This window comes from Microcaecilia unicolor, chromosome 6, assembly GCF_901765095.1.
Source record: "Microcaecilia unicolor chromosome 6, aMicUni1.1, whole genome shotgun sequence".
Classification (NCBI taxonomy): domain Eukaryota; kingdom Metazoa; phylum Chordata; class Amphibia; order Gymnophiona; family Siphonopidae; genus Microcaecilia; species Microcaecilia unicolor.
The window spans coordinates 179,663,339-179,686,581 of NC_044036.1; the positions used below are offsets into that span (position 1 = coordinate 179,663,339).

The following is a 23,243-nucleotide window of genomic DNA, read 5'->3' on the forward strand; positions in this document are numbered from 1 at the left end:
TAACTTGCCAGAGAATGTGTTAAAAGCAGTTAGCTTAGTGGGGTTTAAAAAGGGTTTGGATAGCTTCCTAAAAGAAAAGTCCATAAGCCATTATTAAGATGGACTTGGGGAAAATCTACTGCTTATTTCTAGGATTAGCTGCATAAAATGTATTGTACTGTTTTGGGATCTTGCTAGGTACTTGTAACCTGGATTGGCCATTTGGAAACAGGATGCTGGGCTTGATGGACCTTTGATCTGTCTCAGTATGGCAACAGTTATGTACTTATGTTTATTAACACAAAACCCCATAATTGACAGTAAGCTTGTTCAATCCAATAGACTCTTGTTAGATTCAAATCAAATCAATGCAGTCCTGCATTTTGACACAGAAGGGAGTCTGCCTCAGGAGTCACAAGCAATTCGGTCTAGTTGATAGATCTATGCAAGGATATCGGTCAGTGAGTCCAAACTTAAAGAACAAATGTTGCACCATAAGTGCAGTAAAGACACAGTGATGCTATCTGCTAAGCAGCAATATTGGAAGACATCTGACTTCAGGAATGTCACAGTAGGGCAAACCACACACAACACAGTGTACAGGTGTGTCTGACTTATGCCTACTGAAACCCAGGGCCGCCGAGGGGGGGCAGGGGGGGACAAAATTCCCTGGGCCCCCCTCCATCCACCACCGGGCCGGGTCCCCCTGAATTCAAATCATAGCGCCTCACCTCGACCTCGCTCTGTATGAAAGAAGCGCAGCAGCGGCAGTCTGCAGATCGCCTCCCTTTGGGCCTTCCCACCCTGTGTCCCGCCCTCACGCAAGTTACACCAGATGAGGGTGGGACACAGGGAGGGAAGGCCCGAAGGATGAAACAGGAGATCCCCGTACCAACTACCGCTCAAAAAAGATCTCCACCAGAAAAGAGTAAAAAATATATATTTCTTTCTTTTTTAAATCATTCAGTCCGCCACTCAAACGGTCTAGAAAATTCTGTTATAAATTCAAAAAGTCTCAGACTTAGAACTTCACCTAAAAACATCCAAAATGATGTAACATGATGTTTACACAGTTTCATAGAATTCCTGTATCAATATTTTAGCGCTATTTTAGCGGTACTCCCTGGACCAACAAGACCCGTTTCACCATATAATATGGCTTCATCAGGGATAAGATGGTCTTGCACTGCACACAAGATATTTTTGGCATGCAGTGTTATAGAAAAACATGTAAGTCCAAATTAGTGCCAATTAACATCAATAATTGATTGTTAATGACTCATTAACTAGTTTGCTCTTGCATCTGGGATCTGCACTTGTTTGTGTGACCTATATAGAAGCTGGCAGTTTGTATAATAGTATGTGCACTTTTAGCTACACTGAAAAAAACATCCTTTAAACAGTCAATTTATGCATGTAAATTGTATTTGCCCACATATATTTCTTTGAAAATTGCACTTTTCAAATAAAGAAAACATTTCTAATGCCCAGATAGGGTACTAGTGTTATCAGATGGTCTGAAATATGGAAACAGCCAAGGCAGCAAGATGTCATAGAAGCCTAAAGTCATGTAAAGGACGTGAGTATGAATTTTTGCTGGTCAGGGCTGGGATGTTGTGGAGGAAGCACTAGAATGGAAAAGAAGAAGCCATAGAGGGGCATTTTCGAAAGGGACGTTCAAGTTGCGATTTGGACATCCTTGCAAAACAGCGAAATCCAGGGGCGGGGAAACCCATATTTTCAAAACAAGATGGACGTCCATCTTTCATTTTGAAAATACCGTCAGGGACATCCAAATCCTTAAATTTCGATGTCCCTAGATTTCAATGGCCCTAGACATGGACATTTCTGACTTTTGGCGATTTTCAAAACCAAAGATGTCCATGTCAAAAACGTCCTAATGCAAGCCATTTGGGCATGGAAGGAGCCAGCATTTGTAGTGCACTGGTCCCCCTGACATGCCAGGACACCAACCAAGATGTAGGACGACTTTTGAACTGATGGGTTAAAGTGTGGGGGTCTGTAGGTGCAGAGGCGTTTGCTGACGGGAGGCTGGAGATAATGTGCTTTCTTAACGGGGAGTCGGGAGGTAGTCAGTCGGAGAGGAGGTGGAGGGCGGTGTTCCGACGTCGTAGAAGAGAGGGAGGGAGGAGTTGGAGGGCGGTGTTTAGAGTTTGTGAGGTTCTATTAGAGAGGGAGATAGGCGGTTGCGTTTTGGGGAGTAGGGTGGGTGAGGGGGGCTGTAGCCGGTTGATGTGGTCTTTTGTTCACTTTGGATGGGCGTTGGATTTTATCCCGTGGGTGTGGGGAAGGGGGTGGAGGGTGTGGGTTGTTGTGGGTATGGGGGTTAATCTGGTGTTTCCGAAAGTGCTGATGCCCTTCTTCTTTGTTCATGTGAAGAATTTATTGTGCTGTTGGAGGTTTTTTTTTAATACGCGCTGCTGTGCTGTGATTGAGCACAGTCGTTGGTGACGCTTCCAGGAGTGGGAGATGTCATCATATCAGGAGATGGATACAGGAGCACAAACGCTTCAAGGTTTTTGTCCACGCAGCCAGCTTCAGAACGTTGGAGGTGCTTTTTATTATATAGGATAAGTACTTGAAGGATCCTGAACTAGAAACTGGAAGGAGAGCAGAAGTGGATAAAGAAGTAAGAAAAAATTTTAAGCCCTCTTGAACATTTTGGTCTTTGAAGTTAATAGCTATTTTATCCTGATTTTAATCACTCAGTAAATACTCTTGGGTCAATATTTAAACTCTATGGCTGTTGTTCCTTTTAAACACTGGCCATGGCAGTTAAAAATACAGCCAAATATTTAAGCCATCTGATATCTGGATTTAGATGCTGAATATTCAGGTTTTGAGGTGGCACCAGCATTATCCAAATATCAGTGATATTCATTACTACTACTACTATTTAGCATTTCTATAGTGCTACAAGGTGTATGCAGCGCTGCACAAACATAGAAGAAAGATAGTCCCTGCTCAAAGAGCTTACAATCTAATAGACAAAAAATAAAGTAAGCAAATCAAATCAATTAATGTGTACAGGAAGGAGGAGAGGAGGGTAGGTGGAGGTGAGTGGTTACAAGTGGTTACGAGTCAAAAGCAATGTTAAAGAGGTGGGCTTTCAGTCTAGATTTAAAGGTGGCCAAGGATGGGGCAAGACGTAGGGGCTCAGGAAGTTTATTCCAGGCATAGGGTGCAGCGAAGTCTGGAGTTGGCAGTAGTGGAGAAGGGAACAGATAAGAAGGATTTATCCATGGAGCGGAGTGCACGGGAAGGAGTGTAGGGAAGGATGAGTGTGGAGAGATACTGGGGAGCAGCAGAGTGAGTACATTTATAGGTTAGTAGAAGAAGTTTGAATAGGATGCGAAAACGGATAGGGAGCCAGTGAAGCGACTTGAGGAGAGGGGTAGTATGAGTAAAGCGACCCTGGCGGAAGAAAAGACGGGCAGCAGAGTTTTGAACCGATTGGAGAGGGGAGAGGTGACTAAGTGGGAGGCCAGCAAGAAGCAGATTGTAGTAGTCTAAACGAGAGGTGACAAGGGTGTGGATGAGGGTTTTGGTAGAGTGCTCGGAAAGAAAGGGGCGGATTTTACGGATGTTGTAAAGAAAGAAACGACAGTCTTGGCAATCTGCTGGATATGAGCAGAGAAGGAGAGAGAGAAGAGTCAAAGATGACCTCAAGGTTCACTGCTGTTATCTAGATAGCTACCCAGGCAACATAACATAACATAAAAATGGTACCTATATACTGCTACTACTATATAGTTCTAAGCAGTTCACATATAGAAGAAATACCAGGACACACATTCCTGGGAATTACAGAAAAATACAATATAACAAAAATACAATATAAAATCATAACTATTAACCCAAAACATATTTTTGAAATAACAAAGTCTTAAATTTTCTTCTGAAAACCTGATAAGAATAAAATTGATCAAAACATAAAGAGATCTCTTGCCAGATTTTAGCCTTTATGCCCGGATACTGGCACTGAATATTGCTGGTCTTCAGAGAGATTCTGGCTTCATCCAGGCTCTACCCCAGACTGCTGGATAGCATTGGAGTAGTTTCCAGGGATCTCCTGCTGCATTATCTGGACAATGCCACCAAAAATCCAGGTATGACCCTGGTCAGTGATTCTAATCTGATTAGTAGCTTCTGCTACCTAGGTAAATATGGGGCCATGTATTTTTATATAAACAGCCAACATCTGGTCTGGAGTGGATCTCATGTAGGTGAGAGAGGTGTTCTGACAAGACTGAGAAAGAAAGGGAGAGAATCTCAACCTACCTATGTAAGTCCTTGAAGCAAGATATCTCCTCACCGCAGGTCCCAGAGTATAGTCTCCCCCTTCACTACACTGTACCGTTAGATATCAGGCATAAGGATAAGTACCAGGGGACTAACTATAGGATTATTACCCATAAGGTTCTCAATCATCTTGCTTCTTCAATCCTGCAGGACCCTTGACCGCCAGGACGCTGTACTGGGTAGTCCAGACATTCCAACCTTTGAGTGCTGATCCTACTCAAGCAGGATTTTCAGAACTAGAAATACTATTCTCAAATCCTAGCAGTTATTCCTTCCAGGTCTCTCTGCTTTGGATGAAGAAACATTTTTCTTCTCCCAGCTCTTGGAACTTTTTCTCTCTGGACCTCCCTGCCTCAGAAAAAGGAATGATCCTCTTTTTATTTTTGACCCCAACCAGTTTGGCAATCAGGACTGAATCCTTTAAGGTCTAGAGCTCAGAGTTAAGTCATTTCCTTTCTTAGGACAGCAGAAATGAGGCAAAAAACAACTTTCCCTCTAAAACTGGGCTTTTATTCTCTGGTCTGATAACATTACATTTCCATATCTCCTACTTTGGTCATGCCCAGTGGAGAAGCTATCTACATTCATTTTATATATTACACAGCTACCAGGGCTAGGGTTGTCCCTGCAGCTCACAAGAACATCTTGCCATAACTCACTTAGTTAATCATTGCATCAGATCATTAGGGCATTTAGGGGTAATTCTATAAAGAAGGTGCTAAAATGTATGTGTGAAATATGTATGTAGATTACTAGAATATTTATTTATTTAACACATTTATACCCCATATTTTCCCACTAGTTGTAGGCTCAAGACCATAGTGCAAGCTACAGTTCAGTAATTACAATTAAACAGTGTAAAAGAAAATAGTAAACGTAAGGAATCAAATAGGACAAAAAGATAAAAGTATATGAAGGTGGTATAGTCCATGGAATTTGTTGAATCAAAGAAGAGTAACATTAGGTTACATCATTGAGGTAAGCTCTTTTAAACAGGGTGGTCTTTAATAGTTTCCTGAAGTTCAAATAATTCTGGGTTGATTTTAAGTTTCTGGGTAGAGCATTCCATAATTGAGTTCCTATGAAGGGGATGCATAGGCGGACTTATATTTAAGGCCGTTGCAATCTGGGTAATGTAGTGTTAAGTATGATTGGGCGGAACTAGAACTGTTTCTGGGTGGAAGGTCAATAAGATCTAGCATGTAACCAGGAACTTCTCCATAAATTATTCTGTGGATCAAGGTGCAAACCTTAAAGGCAATGTGTTCCTTAATGGGGAGCCAATGCAGTTTTTTATGAATGGGCTTGGCAGATTCGAATTTTGATATACCAAAGATCAGTCTCGCTGCAGTGTTCTGGGCAGTCTGTAGTTTTTTTATATCAACATATATGTACATATTTGTACACATATGCATATAAATGCAACAGTTTCAGCTATATACTATTTTGTAACTACGTACATATCTTCAATAGCTCATAATTTTCAGGTGGACATTCACATAGGCGGAGTCTGGATGGCTTATGGGTGGGGCACAAACTTATACATGTAACTTACAGAACACTGTACATTATCCACCTGATATTCATCCCATTGTGGTAAGCAGCATCTGAGCATGGCTCCCGGCATTGAATATCTGAGTCTCAGCAGTTACCCGAACTTACCCAGGTGCAGGCCGAAATTAAGACCTGTGCTCGGTTAATTTCACTGCATACACTTAGGACAGCTTGTATACTGTTCTAACTTTATGTGATTACTGAGCTGGTTAGCGGCAGTATTCAATGGCACTAACCAGTTGTGCTGCTGAATATCTCTGGATAGCCCAAGCAAGTCATTTAAATGGCCAGAAGCATCTCAGTTATGCTAATATTGTATAAGGGAAAGTAAGCACCTAGCTTTCTTTATAGAATAGGCTCCCAACACTATTAACCTGTAAGCTGAGTGGGAGTCCTCTACCTACAGTCCTACCAATGGGGGGGGGGGGGGTGGGGGTGCTAGTTCACTATCACATTTTCAGAAGTGAGGGACAGGCAAGCTCTGCAGGACTCCATAGAACCTGCCTGTCCCTAGTGATTGAATATACAATATTGAAGCACCGCCCCCTACTGGCAGTAATGGAGTTGGAGGACTCCCACTCAGCTTAGAGGGAATTGTGGTGCCCAATTCTAGGCACCCCATTATAGAATTGTCCTCTTAGTGATGCTGTCACGTTTGTAATAGGCTACAGCTTCCCAGAAACAGCTCGATTGGTGCAATCAGTTGGTGGTGGCAACTGACAAGGCAATTGGAAAGGGCAAGGGAACCTAAAAGACTAAATGTTCAGGCAACACTATTTTATTTATTTTTATTTGTTACATTTGTATCCCACATTTTCCCACCTGTATGCAGGCTCAATGTGGCTTACATAGTACCGTAATGGCGTTTGCCAGTTCCAGTATGAACAAATACAAGGTGATATTACGTTAGAATAAAGTTCATGTATGGTAAATACATTGGGGGAAACACCCACAGAAGGTGAGCTCTCCACAGGAAAACCAACGGTAGGTAAAACAAACAGTGGATCCAATAAAAGTCCTCTCACAATGAGTGTCTTCCTGAACAAGGTCTTTATTAACAAAAGCACGATTGACCCGACACGTGACGTGTTTCGGCCGTGAGGCCTGCGTCAGGGGTCTAGTATTATCTGAAGAAAAAATGCCTTGTAGGTCAGGTGAAAAACCAGCACTAAAACTGCTAAAAGAGGTATCTCCGTCGCAGCAGCTGCACAGCTTCAGTGAAAGCGCTGCCCGGCGTCTCTAGCCTTCTCTTCGAACGAACGAGCGAAGAGAAGGCTAGAGACACCGGGCAGCGCTTTCACTGAAGCTGTGCAGCTGCTGCGACAGAGATACCTCTTTTAGCAGTTTTAGTGCTGGTTTTTCACCTGACCTACAAGGCATTTTTTCTTCAGATAATACTAGACCCCTGACGCAGGCCTCACGGCCGAAACACGTCACGTGTCGGGTCAATCGTGCTTTTGTTAATAAAGACCTTGTTCAAAAATACATTGGGGGAACTTAGAGAGGAAGAGGAAGAGTTAGGATATGTCCATTTCGGTCTTTGGTTTCGTTATGTCACAGGTATCCAGGTTTTTATGTTGGGTCGGTGGGGTATGCCTTTCTGAACAGGTTTGTTTTTAGGACTTTTCGGAAATGTAGGTGGTCGAGCGTAGTTTTTACTACTTTTGACAGTGCTAAAATTGGTATCAACATTATTTATATTATTACAAAACCTTGTAAATATGGGAACGGAGCGGTGCTGCATGAACTATAGAGGGGATCTTTAATGTTCATCTAATCAAAAGGGAACACAAGAAGCAGAAAACTTGTCTTACAAGTGGTCACACTCTTGTTACTGGTAGCTGCAGAGCCATAACTAGGCATTTTAATTCCCAGGGCAAGAAAACATATTTGTGTCCCCTGCCCCCATCCTGATCCTTGCTCCTCTCTACATCTACTCTAATCTCCTGTCCTTCCTCCCAACTTGGATTATAGAAAGAGAACAGTTCTCTTCTTGGCTTTTCATCTGCCACTGGCCTACACTTATACTTCAAACATTCTTATGCCCTTGGGCTCCGTCCCTATCATTTACCTTTAGTTACAACCCTGAGCAGCTGGGATATCTTTAACAACATGGACAAAGATAACTGACAAACTAGATAGTCAACTGCTTTTTTTCTGTTGCCATCATCAGGTATGTTACTTTTCTTGAGAGAACAATTATTCATTTATGATTGCAATCCTAAATCATCTCCAGTTTTATCATAAAAAGATGTGACGCACTGTACTCTCTTCTGAAGAAATTTCACAACATAGTAATTTTTGTGGTGGTGATTTGTCATGCCATAGGCAACAAACTGTGACATCAGAGAATGACCAGGAGGAATAGGCTAGTTAAAGTGTGTTCATGTACTATCAACATTAAAGAGGTTAAACTTGTAGAAAAAGGATAAGAGTTTGACAGGGTTTTGTTTAAGTATTATGACCTGTAACTCTTGGTTGCTTGGTTAACACCAGGATGGATTTCTTTACAGAGTTTTAGGACTGTTTGTTGGGTCAGGACCAGGACCGGCAATCTGGGAGCCCAAAAGGCACAGCAAATCCACTCAATCAGCACATTGTGAAATCAGAGAATGAATAAGAGGAAAAAGATAGTTACACCGTGTTTATGTGCAATCAACACTAAAAAGATCAAACTTGTTAAAAAAAGAAGAGTTTTATAGATTTTCATTAAAGTATTATAAATATTATCATTGTCCTGAGAATTAAAATCCAAATTATTTCTTTCTAATTTCACCTCAAGTTTTGAAGGCCATGAAGATGTCATGGGGTCTAATAGCTGTATTCAAGTCACTCCTTTCATGACTTTGTCAGATGGAATTCACTTCTGTTAGTTAAAAAAATTGGGGATTCAGTTTGAGGACCCCAGTTAGTCTAATCATAGAAATTAAATTCAGTGAACAATGCAGAGGTGGAAACCATTTCTATTCTTGTCATAAACAGCACTGGAGGCTATTGAAGCACAGTTTATCCCAATTAACACATTTCCCTTAATTAGCTGTTCATTAGACATATTATACAGGCATAACATTAAGCGATATATATTTTAACAAGTTCTAACAGGTTTCCCAAAGGAGCTACTCAAGTTCTATTAACCCTTAACAGATTGTTCTAGCTTTTTCCATTGCTCGTCGGTATGTATGAAGTGCTAATGAGATTGTTTTTCTCCCTGAAGCAGTAAAAGGAAGAATTACAGACACAAATCAGCTTCCTTGTCAAAGTTGTTCTTAAAATCTCTGTAATGCAAACATTCAAGCCTCTAAACATCTATTTACCAAATCAACAGAACAAACTGGTATAAAAAGAACAGGTTCAGAAATCCTTTACAGTACATTTTCTGACTTATTGATTGTTTCTGGCCATAGAAATGTCTGTGCATAATGACTCAAGTCTCATTCACCTTACCCCCAGTGGCTGTTCGACATATGGAAGGTGCATGAAGAATGGCCCTGTCTGATTTTGTCCTGGGTCTTTATTGTAAGTCAGCAGGAGCATGGATTTTTTAAGTTCAATGAGCACTTCCTTTGCCTTCTGAGGTACCGCTTCCCAACAGGGCAGACTTTTGAGGGAGAAAAAAAAAGGGAAATGTTTTAATCCTCTATTGATGTGCATTGGAAGCAGGCAACTTTTAAGGACAAAATAGTTGTAAAAAATTATCAGTGTTGGTGTACTATATTTTTATGCCTCTAACACACCCACATGTATAATGCACACAAATTGCAGGTCTGTATAAAAATAAACTCGTATACCAACCCCATGCATATAACACATTCTATACCAGTTTATGCTAATTGCAAAATTAATGCATCTGTTTTAAAGGGTTTTTCTTTTTAGGCATTATTAGCGCATGAAACCTACAAAAAAACTAAACAAACTACAAAGAGAAAGAAAAGGCCTTATAAACAAGCATGCTAGTTTTGCAATTAGCATGTCCTAGTAAAAATACATTGCTTTAGCGTGCTCATGCATATAGCATGCAGGGGGTAGGTGCAGTTTGTAAAAACATATATAATGCATGCATTATCCTAAGGATTCTATAAATGGTCCCCAAATTTGTACATGATCCTGAGATCCACTCACAAATAAACTTGTAAACAAGATGTTAACAATCAATAATTGCTAACAATCATTGGCGTTAATTGGCACTAATTTGGAATTGCGTGTAGATCTGGCTGTATGTGATTCTATAACTATCCACATCAAAATCTTCTGCACATCCCCAAAAGGGAGAGGGGCCATGAGAGGGGCCTGAGTGGTCAGGGGTGTTTCAATAAATTATGAGCAGTGTTTTAGAATTTGAGGGATTCATGTTGAAGTTGTGCACCAGGACTTACTCCAGGTTTCAAAAGCTGGGTGTGAGAGTCCCTACTTGATGCAATTCTATAAAGGGTGTTCAACCCAGAGCAGCCTTTATAAAATAGAGCTGAGCATTGGCGCCATGTACTGAATCCAGCCCTATATGCGTAAAAATACTGTAAATATCAACTGCTAGCAGCAATATTAGTCCTGGAGAAAGCTAGAGTCTCAAAAGGCTAAGATAGCTTTAGTTGGACCAAGACAACAATAATCAAAAGATAATGTCCTGGAAAAGGCAAAAAAAGGAAGTGACAGTCCCTGAATATGGGGTCTGGCTAGACTTGTGGGATCAGAACTTGTCCATCTAGTCACAGGTGTAAATATAGCAGGTATAACTGAGGATCCTATATGGAACAATGGCATAGCCATGGGTAGGCCCAGGTTGGAAGGGGCCCACCCAAAATTGGAAATAAATTACTGTGGCTGGAGAGGATTCCCAAGCCCTACCAACTGGAGACTTCTTCCCAGCCAAGCTGGACAGCGGGTGGCAGTGTACCCTAATGGCCATTGCCAGTTTCCCCCTATTCTGCATGCACTCAGTTTTCACCCATGTGTGAAAATCAAGCATGCATGGGGAGCTAGTCAGGGGTGGGGCCGCTGCTCGGGGACACTGCTGCCAGCTGCCCAGCTTGACTGGGAGGAGGACATCAGTTGGTAGGGCTTGGGGATCCCTGTCACTCAGGTTTTTATATTTTGAATATGTGTGTGTGGGAAGGGGGAGGGGAGAGGGCAGGGGCAGATAGAAAATTTCATGCCTATCCACAACAGACTCAAGCCCACCCAAAATCAGCCATCTGGCTACACCACTGGTATGGAGGCTGCTGGCAAAAGTAGAAATCCTGTCCTAGATGAACCAGAATAGTTCTTAGAACTACTAGGGTAATCAGAAAATTAGTAGTCTTCACTACTTATTAGGTTGGGGGCCACTTGGGATTCAAATGAGCTGAAGGAGAGCCGCCTAATATCTTCCCATGCGGGGCCACGACACTGCTGACCAGAATGTGGCAATGACATTCATCATTTCAGCCCCCCTTCAGACGTTTTTATTTGGGGTATCGTCAAGCAGATGGGTGTTTCCAAATGCATTCTCTTCTTCTATTGAGAAATGCCTTGTCCTTCAAGCGTATAGCTTTTCCTCCTATCCACTCCCCCTTTTCTGATCTAAGCTTGGATAATGCAGACAATAGTGGGAAAAAAGACAGAATGACAATGGGGGCCAACAAAGAGCTCTCCAGGGGCCACCTTTGGCTCCCAGGCCTTGCATTGAAGAACACTGAGAAAATTGTTCTTAGCAGCAGGAAGAATCCACACTGAGAAACCTGTAAACCTACAGAGGAAGTAATGTTCATTGCAAACGTAAGAGAACATTTGTATAGTCTGGCAAACCTTTTCTGGTTAATTCTATAATGAAGACACTAGTATTTAAACTAAAATACTGGCACCCAAATGTGTAAGTGCCAAAAATTCACCAAAGCGCTATTCTGTATATACACACATATATTAATAATAGCTTATTGGCAGAGCCTGGAAGGTGCTTGGGTAGGGCACAAACATAGGCCCATAACTTATAAGAGTACTATAAATAAATTATGCGCATATGTCCGGCAACAATCCTGTTCAGAAGGAATGGATCCTCAAAAGCTTAGCGGAGATTGAGTGGCGGAGCCGGTGGGGGGATGCGGGGCTAGTGGTTGGGAGGCAGGGCTAGTGCTGGGCAGACTTCTACGGTCCATGCCCTGAAAATGGCAGATACAAATCAAGGTCAGGTATACACATAAAGTAACACATATGAGTTTAAATTGTTGGGCAGACTGGATGGACCGTGCAGGTCTTTTTCTGCCGTCATCTACTATGTTACTATGTAACTTGGCATGAGCATTTATAGCAGTTATATAGCTGGCAAAATACTCTAGCAAAACATATATGTATGTATATGCCTGATTATGCCACTTTCTATAAAAGAAAGTAGGCACTCACTTTGCTTTATAGAATCGGAGTCACATGGAGGGGCATAATCGAACAGCGCCGGCCAAATCGATGGGCGGCCATCTTCGGGGACAGCTCCGTGAAGGGGCGGAGCCAAGCGTATTTTCAAAATACGCTCGACGCCGGCCAAATCGCTCGCTGGGGTTAGATGAGATGGCCAACTCCGAATTTCAGCCATAATGGAAACCGGAGCTGGCCATCTCAAATCCAGCGAAATGTAAGGCATTTGGGCATGGGAGGAGCCAGCATTTCTAGTGCACTGCCCCCTTGACATGCCAGGACACCAAACGGGCACCCTAGGGGGTACTTAAAAAATTAATACAAAAAACAAAATTAGCTTCCAGGTGCATAGCACCCTTTCCTTGTGTGCTGAGCCCCCCCCAAATCCACCCCAAAACCCACTGCCCACAACTCTACAGTATTACCATAGCCCTAAGGGGTGAAGGGGGGCACCTACTTGTGGGTACAGTGGGTTTTGGGGGGGGGGGGCTTCCATTTACCAGCACGTAACAGGTGGGGGGGATGGGCCTGGGTCCACCTGCCTCAAGTGCACTGCACCCACTACAAACTGCTCCAGGGACCTGCATATTGCTGGTATGACATTTGAGGCTGACATACAGGCTGGCAAAAAATGTCTGTTTTTGTGTGTGTGTGTGTGTGTGTGTGGGAGGGATGTGGTGACCACTGGGGGAGTAAGGGGAGGTGATCCCCGCTTCCCTCCGGTGGTCATCTGGTCAGTTGGGGCACTTTTTTGGGACTTGGAACTAAAAAAAAAGGTCCAAATAAAACGGAACAAATTCTCCTGATGGCCGTTTTTCATTTTTCCATTATCGGGCGAAGCTGGCCATCTCAACGCACGCCCCGTCCCGCCTTCGCTACCAAATTGACACACCCCCTTTCAACTTTCACCAGCCCTGCGACGGAACGCAGTTGAAGCCGCCCAAAATTGGCTTTCGATTATGCCGATTTGGGCGGATTCAGGAGATTGCCGCCCATCTCCCAATTTGTGTCAGAAGATGGGCGGCGATCACTTTCAAAAATCAGCTGGATAGGCACCCTCTAGCCACAAGGCAGAGTCTGGGCAGTGTGGGTGAAGCATAAAAACAAAGGGCCCAATATTCAACCGGCAGCAATCAGCATTCTACTGACTGCTACTGGTATTAAACATTGGAATTCAATGCTGGGCCATGTCTGGGCACCAGGATTGAATTTCTGGGTTTCAGGAGCTGGGTAACGCACAGCCAGTTAAGTATGATATTCAGCAGTTAACCGGCTATGGGTTACCAGTTAAGTGCTGCTGAAAATCACCAGTTAACCGTTTCTGGCTGGTTAAATTGCATTGAACATTGACCCCATAGGGCAGGCCTCGACAAATTTTCATTACATCTAGGAGCCAGCCCAAAAACTTAGGAGCCAATGTCTAAGACCTTTTTCACTTCTCCTTTCCCACCCTTCCAACATTGTCCCCAGTGAAGCTTGGAGGAGGGGGGTGGAATCCCCTCCACATGAGCAGTAGCTCTCTTAGAAATTAACTTACTAAGATTTTTTTTTCCTATTTTGCGCCTGTGGGCAAGAAACTTTAATAAATCAGTTCATTAAGGTGCCTCTGCTAATCAATTGCAGAAGTCAATAGTCTCCCTTCCCAAAGCATGCTGTTTGTTAGTTGTGTGACAGCATTCTCTAGATAGGTGAAGCAAACAGGCAATTGCCTCTGTTTCACCTATCAGATAGGAAGTGGGAAGTGGATCAATGACTCCAGGGAAACGGGACTATAGTGGTAAAAGAACAGTTTTATTTCACAGATGACATAGTACTTACTGTGTTTCGGCCACAGGCCTGCCTCAGGAGTCTCCTCCTTCAGAAGCTTCTAAAATTCACTCCGTAAGCCGTCTGGGCCCAGTGCTTTCTCCAACAGACTCTGCTGATAGCCCATTCAACTTCTTCCACCACTCTGCAGTTCTGTCCGTGTACTGACCAAACGCCCAGAGAAGCTGCCACAGCTCTTGGCAGCCTGCAGTGGTACACACAATCTCCAGTTCAGCCACAACCTACAGCTTAGACTGAGTCCCCATCAGTTTCTCTTTCCACAGCCTACACCAAGTCTATCTGTCCCTTCTCATACCCCCCCAGCCTTCACCCAGTCTGTCTCTCTCTCATACCCCCCCCCCCCCCCCCAGTGGCCCCACAGCCTTCACCCAGTCTGTCTGTCTGTCTGTCTCTCATACCGCTTTCCACAGCTTTCACTTATGGGCCAATGCTCAGAACTTGGCGCTATCCCGAACAATGACCAATCAATACCACGGAAGTAGCACAGAAAAATAGTGCCCCAATGCTCAACTGTAAAAAGATGCAAATGATATATGCAAACATACCACATCGCATGCATTGGGCCCCCGACTCCAGTTCACATGCCAAAGACAGTTAAGAGAAGCAGAAACCAAAGCCTAGGACCAACATAATAAGAAAAATAAAATGACCAAAGTTAGAAAAAAAGAATTTTATTTTCTATTTATTGATTGGAATATGTCAGTTTTTGGAATGTGCATCTGCCAGAACTAGTTTTAGACATGGCTGACACCCGCAAGAAAAATCTTACTCATTTGGCCTTCAATCTCCACCATTGTGGTGGTAAATCTCCAACATTGGGATGGGCCACCCTTGGCATCTCTGTATGAATGGCGTTTGACTGAAAGTAAAGGGGGGGGGGGGAACATGCCTGGTGCATGCACACAAGAGTTCTGTGATAAGCACAGCTTTTGTACCAGTGGCGTACCAAAGGGGGGGGGGGGGCGGTGGGGGCGGTGCACCCCGGGTGCACGCCGCTGGGGGGTGCCGCGGCGCGCGCCTGCTGTGAGAGTTCGCTAACTTCTCTCGTTCGCTGCAGCTCCCTCTGCCCCGGAACAGGTTACTTCCTGTTCCAGGGCAGAGGGAGCTGCAGCGAACGAGCAAAGTTAGTAAACTCGCAGCAGGCGCGCGCTGCGGCACCCCCCCCAGCGGCATGCACCCAGGGGGGGGCTCTTTCGTGGGGGGAGGGGTCTTTCGCCGGGGGGAGGGTCCGTGCTGCATCGGGGGCGGGGCACTGCACCCGGGGGGCGGGGTGCCGCCCCGGGTGTCCGCCCCCCTAGGAACGCCACTGTTTTGTACACATATGCCAGGCAAGCCTGGAAGCACAGCACACATGGCCACCATTCTGTGCCTTTAAATATAAGTTTTTCTTAAAAAAAAAAGTTCCTGAAAAGCTTATATTTAAGCACAGGAAACAGGCATTTATCAGTGCTTTCATGTTTGGGTTTGCTCTGACTTGCATATATTAGCCTCTCACTACCACTGTTTAGAGGCTTGCATGGGCTTCCTTCTGCTTTCAAATTAAATAAAAACTGGCAGCTTTTAAAGAAAATAATAGTAGGAAATCTTCTCTTCAAACATCCCAATGTGTACTCTGAGCTGGCGTTAGGTTTTCAGCAGAAAGGGCAACTTTGTTTTGTGAGCTATTCTCTGAGCTTTGGGAGGGAATAGGAAATGACCTCATTAACATCCATTTGGCTATGTTTGCATATTCTTTGTGGTAATCTTTGGTGTGCACTTTGTCTCCTGCAATAGAGCCCTCTTAGCATTCTTTGCTCACTAACACCGGTGCTAGTCTGGCGCTAATCACCTCTAGCACCGGTGTTAGGTTTTGAGCATCGACCCATCAGTCTGTCCGTCTCTCTCTCATACTCCCCATATCCTTCACTCAGTCTGTGTCACTCATACTCCCCCCACAAAGCAGTCCATCTCTCTTGTGCCCTTCTCCAGCCTTCACTCAGTCTGTCTCTCTCTTGCCTTTCTCCATCCTTCCCCAGTCTCTCTTGTGCCCCTCACTGCCTCAACCTGCTTATCTCGGTCATGCAAGGTGATTGGGCTCTGCATATACTGTTAATCTTTAAGTACCGTCTCTGACCAAGCGTTGCCTACAGACTGCCCTGACCAGAACAGGGCAGAAGCCGTTGGAATTAATATTCAGTGGTACTGTCTGGCTAAGTGCCACTAAATATCAGCAGATAGGCAGGGACAAGCTATTTAACCAGGCAGGTGGATTTCCAGCTTGGTTAAATCGCTTTGAATATTGATCCCATAGAGACCTCCCCTCTTTTTCTGGTTCATTGAGTGTCTTGGGATCTGTAGTGAGTAGACTCCAACTACTTCACAAAATGGGGGACAAGGAACAAAATCCCTTCCTCCTATACAGTTTGAGAATGACATCGTCACATATTTTCTTCCATAGTAGGGGATGGCATTTATAAATCTCTCTCTCTCTATATATATATATATATATTGCCATCAGAGGCTGAAGAGGCTTAATTATTTTCTGAGGCCACATACAGGGGTTCTTTTACTTCTTTTACCAAGCTGCAGGAAAAGGGCCCTGAGCTAGCAGCGGGGGCTGTTTTCTCCCACGTGCCAGGGCCCTTTTTACCACAATGGGTAAAAAAGCACTCAGCACACATGGCCATGCAGTAAGAGGACTCTTACTGCACGGCCATGTGGCAAGGAGCCCTTACCGCCACCTATTGAGCTGGCGCTAAGGGCTCCCGTGCTAACCTGGTGGTAACCGGGCAGCGTACGGCAATGCCTGGTTACTGCAGAGTTATCATAATCAAACCATTTCTGTGGGTTTTCTTTTTCCCCAGAAAATGGTGCACACTCAGGGCGGGACTACTGCCGGTGGCCACATTGGGCCGGAGGTAACATAGTAACGTGTAGTAACATAGTAGATGACGGCAGAAAAAGACCTGCACGGTTCATCCAGTCTGCCCAACAAGATAAACTCATATGTAGTCCCAGAAGAGCGAGCAGTAAGCTCACGTTGGGCTTACCGTTGATCTGTAAAAGGGCCCCACAGTGAGAAGGGCAATCCTGACATCTAGGTGGACTAGGTTTCTACCTAGGGTGGCATTTTTTGGGGGGGGGGGGGGGGGCACCAAGGCAGCTGACAGTTTATCTAAAGAAGACCCATTCTTCTGGCACAAAGCCTGCAGGTCCCACCCCTTCTGAACTTTCTGCTCAAGACCCCATGCCCACTACGAGGGTTCTTTAAACAAGATGACAGTGGCCTCAGTAACATCATGAAGGGGGTAGAGAAAGGGAAGCCGCTGAACAGCTCAGGGAGAGAAAAAAGGGAAGAGGAGATGCTAGACACCTTGTTCGTGGGGGAAGGTAGGAAAGGGGAGATGCTGAACACATGGGGGGGGGAGAGGAAATGTAGGGAAAGGAGATGCTGAGCACTTTGGGGAAGGGGAGGGAGAGGGAAGCAGAGAGATGCTGAAATCCTTGTTGAGGAGATGAGATGGGGAAGGGGAGATGCTGGACACCTAGGAGGAAAAGGTAGGTAAACAGAGAGATGCTGGACATCTTGGGGAGGGGAGATGCTGGACATGGGGGAGGGCCTGGTGGGAGCACACAGTGAGTGTCAGACACCTTTAGGCTGGCCCTAAGAGTTAGTAGATAGAAAGATGTGTCTTTTACTCCCTCCCCGCCCTTTCATGGATATTTTCTTTGTTTCCCAACAGAATAAACAGAAGAGGTGACAAAGTGGTCTACCACAGTTGTGTTTCACCAGCCCTCCATTCTACTTACAATCAATAAATCACTCTCAGAGTAAAGTGATTTCATGTTTCCTAACCAGAGAAATCTATCTAGCTTTTCAAGAGCTGGATTTTATTCTGATCATGTCCCAGCATCACATCTTGTTTTATGTCTTCAGATGTGCAGAGATCAAAGGGAAATCCCCCAGTTGCTTTGGTGTTACAGTTTTAATTGCAGGAAACTGTTGGCAGAGTAGAGAAGGGACAAGCATACATCACAGATCCCACTGCATCTCTGTGTGTGTCTTTCTATATGTACATTCACATGTGCCTGTTTTTGTGTGAACATGTATATCTATTTCTCTGTGTTTAATATAATGGATGGAAATGTGGGTTTTAACTAATTACTATTTGTAAATCCCTGGCAAAATCTAAAAACATTTTATGTGCTGACTTGAGAAAGACAAGCTTGATACACTATATATGGACTGCATGGCATTCTGAATATACTCAGATCTAGGAGCTGGAGGAAGAAATCTTTGCTTTGAAGGCCTCTTGGGATTCCTGGGGGTTGTGAGCTGAGCTGGTATATGAGTGTATCACCAGCTATTTCTGGACCTTGCTGTCTGGGGGGGGGGGGGGGGGGGGGGGTTGTTTTGTTGATACTGCTATAGCTGTTTTGTTTTGATGTTTGCATTTGGTCGCCGCATCTCAAAAAACATATAGTGGAATTAGAAAAGGTGCAGAGAAGGGTGACGAAAATGATAAGGGGGATGGGACGACTTCCCTATGAGGAAAGGCTAAAGTGGCTAGGGCTCTTCAGCTTGGAGAAACGGTGGCTGAGGGGAGATTTGATAGAGGTCTATAAAATAATGAGTGGAGTTGAACAGGTAGATGTGAAGCGTCTGTTCACGCTTTCCAAAAATACTAGGACTAGGGGGCATGCGATGAAGCTACACTGTAGTAAATTTAAAATGAATTGGAGAAAAGTTTTCTTCACTCAATGTGTAATTAAACTCTGGAATTCGTTGCTAGAGAATGTGGTAAAGGCGGTTAGCTTAGTGGAGTTTAAAAAAGGTTTAGACGGCTTGCTAAAGGAAAGGTCCATAGGCTGTTATTAAATGGACTTGGAAAAATCCACTATTTCTTGGATAAGCAGCATAAAGTGTTTTGTACATTTTTGGGATCTTGCCAGGTATTTGTGACCTGGATTGGCCACTGTTGGTAACAGGATGCTGGGCTTGATGGATCTTTGGTTTTTCCCAGTATGGTGGTGCTTGGGTGCTTGTGTTGATGGTGGGGGGGGGGGGGGGGGGGGGGGCTGTGTGATTGCTGGTGAGGGTTGCTCAGGCTCCTGCTTATCTCTTTGGCTGCTTTTCTTATATAAAGTACTGGAGAGTGACATCCCTTCTCACTTACAGTGACCTAGGGTTACCATATGGCTCCAGAAAAAGGAAGATGGATTGAGCCAGCCGGGTTTTACTTTCATTGCTTTCAAGCAATGAAAGTAAAACCCGGCTGGCTCAATTACTTCCATTGAAAGCAATGGAAGTAAAACCCGGCTGACTCAATCCGCCCTCCTTTTTCTGGAGCCATATGGTAACCCTACAGTAACCTCTACACTCAATACTGATTGGTTCATAGCATTTTATCTGCCTCTTGTGATGCTGTTTCTCTACAGGAATGGTAATAACTGCATCTGTTTTGCTCTATTTTCTCCTAACTACTACTACTTATCATTTCTATAGCGCTACTAGATGTACGCAGCACAGTACACTTGAACATGAAGAGACAGTCCCTGTTCAACAGAGCTTACAATCTAATTAAGAGCTTACAATCTAATGTTCCTATTACAGACTATACTGCAGTGCAACCTACCATCTGAGAGAGGAAACACTGACCACAGGATCCATGTTTTCATCTTACCTCAATCTCCATATGTTCTCATTAGCTCTTTGCTATATCTGTAAAGTGTTTTAATAGTAGTAGTAGCAGCTATACATGTAGCTGGGTGGAATTATCCCAGTGCCATTGGCTTCTGTAGAAGTTGGAATAGTTGTATCAGCTATACAAAGAGAGTAATTTTATAACAGGGCATCTAGATTAAAAGGATGGCGCCTATTTTTTTGCCTGTTTTATAAAGATACACAGGTATCTATGTGTTTTTATAAATACTCAAACAGTATCTAGACAAAACACTTCAGCAAAAGATAAAAATGTGTAAACAGTCTTTGAAGCTGAAGATTTAACAATGTTTGTACATCTTATATTCTATATATTATTGTAGTATCTCTCATCCGTAAAATTACAAAAGGAGGAAAAAAGACCTCAAATGTCCCAGCATAGCAGCAAGCTAGAAAATCTTTATGCCAGCATATTTTGGACTCCAATCATATCATTGGTCTAAAAAACCCTCCTTACAGAATTTCTTATTATCAATTTTTTTGTGTGATTTTTAAAATTTTGTATTATATATTGTGCACTCAATCTTCTTGCAATATATCTTTATCGTATGCTATTTAGATACAAAATTAAAGCACTTAGCTCTTCATTCTTTCACCAATGGGGCCCTCCGTTTCACATATAAATAAGCTTCCTCAGGGGACTAAGTGCAAAAATCAATCAAGTAGACCTATAAAGATGTTAGATAAAATGTATCAGTGCTATCAATATATATAGATAATACTATAGATGATATACAAAACTTACTCATTTAAAGCCGGCTCCAGACTTCAAAGATGGTGCTTACTGGCTCCCTCACGCCAATAATTCTCCTGATCAGAAACGGAACTTCACTGTTTAAAGCTCTTTAAAGTGACATCATTATCATGGATGTAAATACAAACAAGAAACATTATCCAGAACACTAAACTTGCTAGCCATAGCCTCGTTCTCTTCAAAAACATGCTGTCCATTCAATATGTGAGATACAACAACAATAAGATATACAAACATTGTTAAATCTTCAGCTTCTAAGACTTTTTATAAATACTAACACAAATCTGCAGAAATCACATCTAGATTGAAGGCATAGCTCTAACACCGGCTCAAGAGCTGGTGTAAATGTACATGTAGACTAGCAGGGACATTTTCGAAAGAGAAGGGTGCCCATCTTCTGACACAAATCAGGAGATGGGCGTCCTTCTCTCAGGGTCTCCCAAATCGGCATAATCAAAAGACGATTTTGGGCGCCCTCAACTGCAGTCCCTCGCGGGGAAGACTAAACTTCACGGGGGGGTGTTGGAGGCGTAGCAAAGGTGGGACTGGGGCATGATTAAAAGATGGGCGTCCTTGGCCAATAATGGAAAAAAGAAGGGCGTCCCTGACGAGCATTTGGTCGACTTTACTTGGTCCATTTTTTTCACGACCAAGTCTCAAAAAGGTGCCCAAACTGACCAGATGACCACCAGAGGGAATCGGGGATGACCTTCCCTTACTCCCCCAGTGGTCACCAACCCCCTCCCATCCTAAAAATTGTTTTTTTATATTTTTGTGCCAGCCTCTATGCCAGCCTCAAATGTGTGTGTCTTTAGACTTGTCTAGCCTTGTCTCTACCTGGGTGTGACTTGCCTGCTGCCAGTCGGGACCTAACTAGACTCTGGGTTGGTTAGGCAGCGTAAACCCATCTGCTGCCCAAGGGCTTACCCTCCCCATTACGTGACACAAGATGTGAGGAAGGAGAAGAAAGGTTTGGCCAGAAGCCCTCTTAGTCACGTGTACTGAAAGGATATATCCAGTCCCAAAGATCAGAAGAAATTGAAAGCTAATCAAGTATGAAGTTCAAAGAGAGTGTTTGCATCTACCTTACTCAGAGAAGTGTTAGAAGAAATGACCAGCACTGGACGGCAGTGACCATAGGCGAAATTCATACAGGCTTAGTTTCTACACTTTTTTGCTTTAAAGGAGATTTTTTGCTTAACACAATTCTAAGCTAAATATGTTGCTCAGATTGAATCCCAGGAACATGATTTTTTTGTAATTATCTTTTTATTGCTTCACATAATGTAATGATCGCAAAGGATATATTTTCAGGCAAAGTAGGGTGTCGGATGTAGAAAAACAAATGCAGAACATTATAAGGGAAGAGAACAAATGCAACATTTTCAATGCATGAAGGTCTAAAAAGTGACATGATTTAAATTTATCTAAAGAAAATTACAAAGGAACAGAAAGAATGAAGAAATCAGCCAGAACACACATTAACCATGTAGTTACTGACTCAGTGTTGAAGTTAACAAGTAGAAATGCTAAAGATTCTCTTCTTTTGTGTTGAATAATATCATGACCAAACCAGTAATCTGTGGCAGCTGAAGGGTAGATTCTGTGGCAAATAATGTAAAATTGTATTTACATTTATAAAAATAAAAATCATTTTCCAGAAGGTATTGCATGCTGAATAATTGATTTTGTTCTTTGGGGGGGACAGAGTAATTTATAGTTGGTGCTATGAAGGAAGAGGGAAAGTCAGAGAAAGAAGATGTTGAAGGGAATTGGAAATGGGGAGGAAAAAGAATCAGCATCAGAGGGACTGGAGGAAAGGAACAACTGGGGAGCAGAAACAGTAGACAACATGAGGTGAGGGGTGAAGGGAGGATAAAGGAGAATCAGAGAAGGAGGAGGGGAAGAGAAAATGGGAAAGTCAGAGGGGAGAATTCAGGATCAAAAGGGAGATAAGATCCACTCTTACATCTCTCCCGTAGAAGCTAATCCCTTTTCTCATTCACTCATATACCCTACACCTCCTCCAATACCTTCACTCACTCACGCACTCCCAATTTAACCCCCTCCCCAATCACCTCTCATGCTCGCTCTCTCATTCAATCTTTAATCCATTCATTGACCCACTCTCTCCACTTTCCCTTTCAGACCAACCTCCATGAATCCTAGCTTGATGATAGGGGAAGGACAGCAGTCTTTACCCACGTTTTCCTCTAGTTCTGCCTAGGGCTGAATTGAACCATGGGGCTTCAATGCATTACGACTTATTTGCTCCATCCGAGATTAGGTGCATGATTCTGTTTATGCCACACTACTATATGCCTCGATAACATCCCATCTAGATTTCTGTAACCCAATCTATGCTGGTGTTACATATTCCCAGCTTAGAAGACTACTAAATACCTGAGGCTGGGCATGACCAGAGCCGAGCTTCTCCTCTTTCCCCCTGGACCTGCCTCTCCTCTTCCCAGTTCTCTGTTTCGGTGGATGGCACTCTCATCCTCCCTGTCCCGTCTGCGCGCAGCCTTGGAGTCATCTTTGGCTCTGCTCTCTCCTTCTCTGCTCATGTTCAGCGGATTGCCGGGGCCTGTCGTTTCTTTCTCTATAGTGTTAACAAGATTTGCCCTTTCCTCTCCGAGGGCGCTACCAGGGCCCTTGCCCACACCCTTGTCACCTCTCGCCTGGACTGCTGCAATTTGCTTCTCGCTGGTCTCCCACTCGGCC

At 43.7% G+C, this 23,243-nt stretch overlaps 1 long non-coding RNA gene across 1 annotated transcript; it reads right to left on the reverse strand.

Moving 5' to 3' along the window:
• Positions 1-8,891: 8,891 nt before the first annotated feature.
• On the reverse strand, positions 8,892-23,033 carry LOC115473425. The gene is made up of 3 exons (XR_003942659.1): positions 22,923-23,033; positions 20,511-20,575; positions 8,892-9,454 (listed from the first exon to the last, which is right to left on the reverse strand). It is a non-coding gene; the product is annotated as an uncharacterized LOC115473425 (long non-coding RNA).
• Positions 23,034-23,243: the final 210 nt, after the last annotated feature.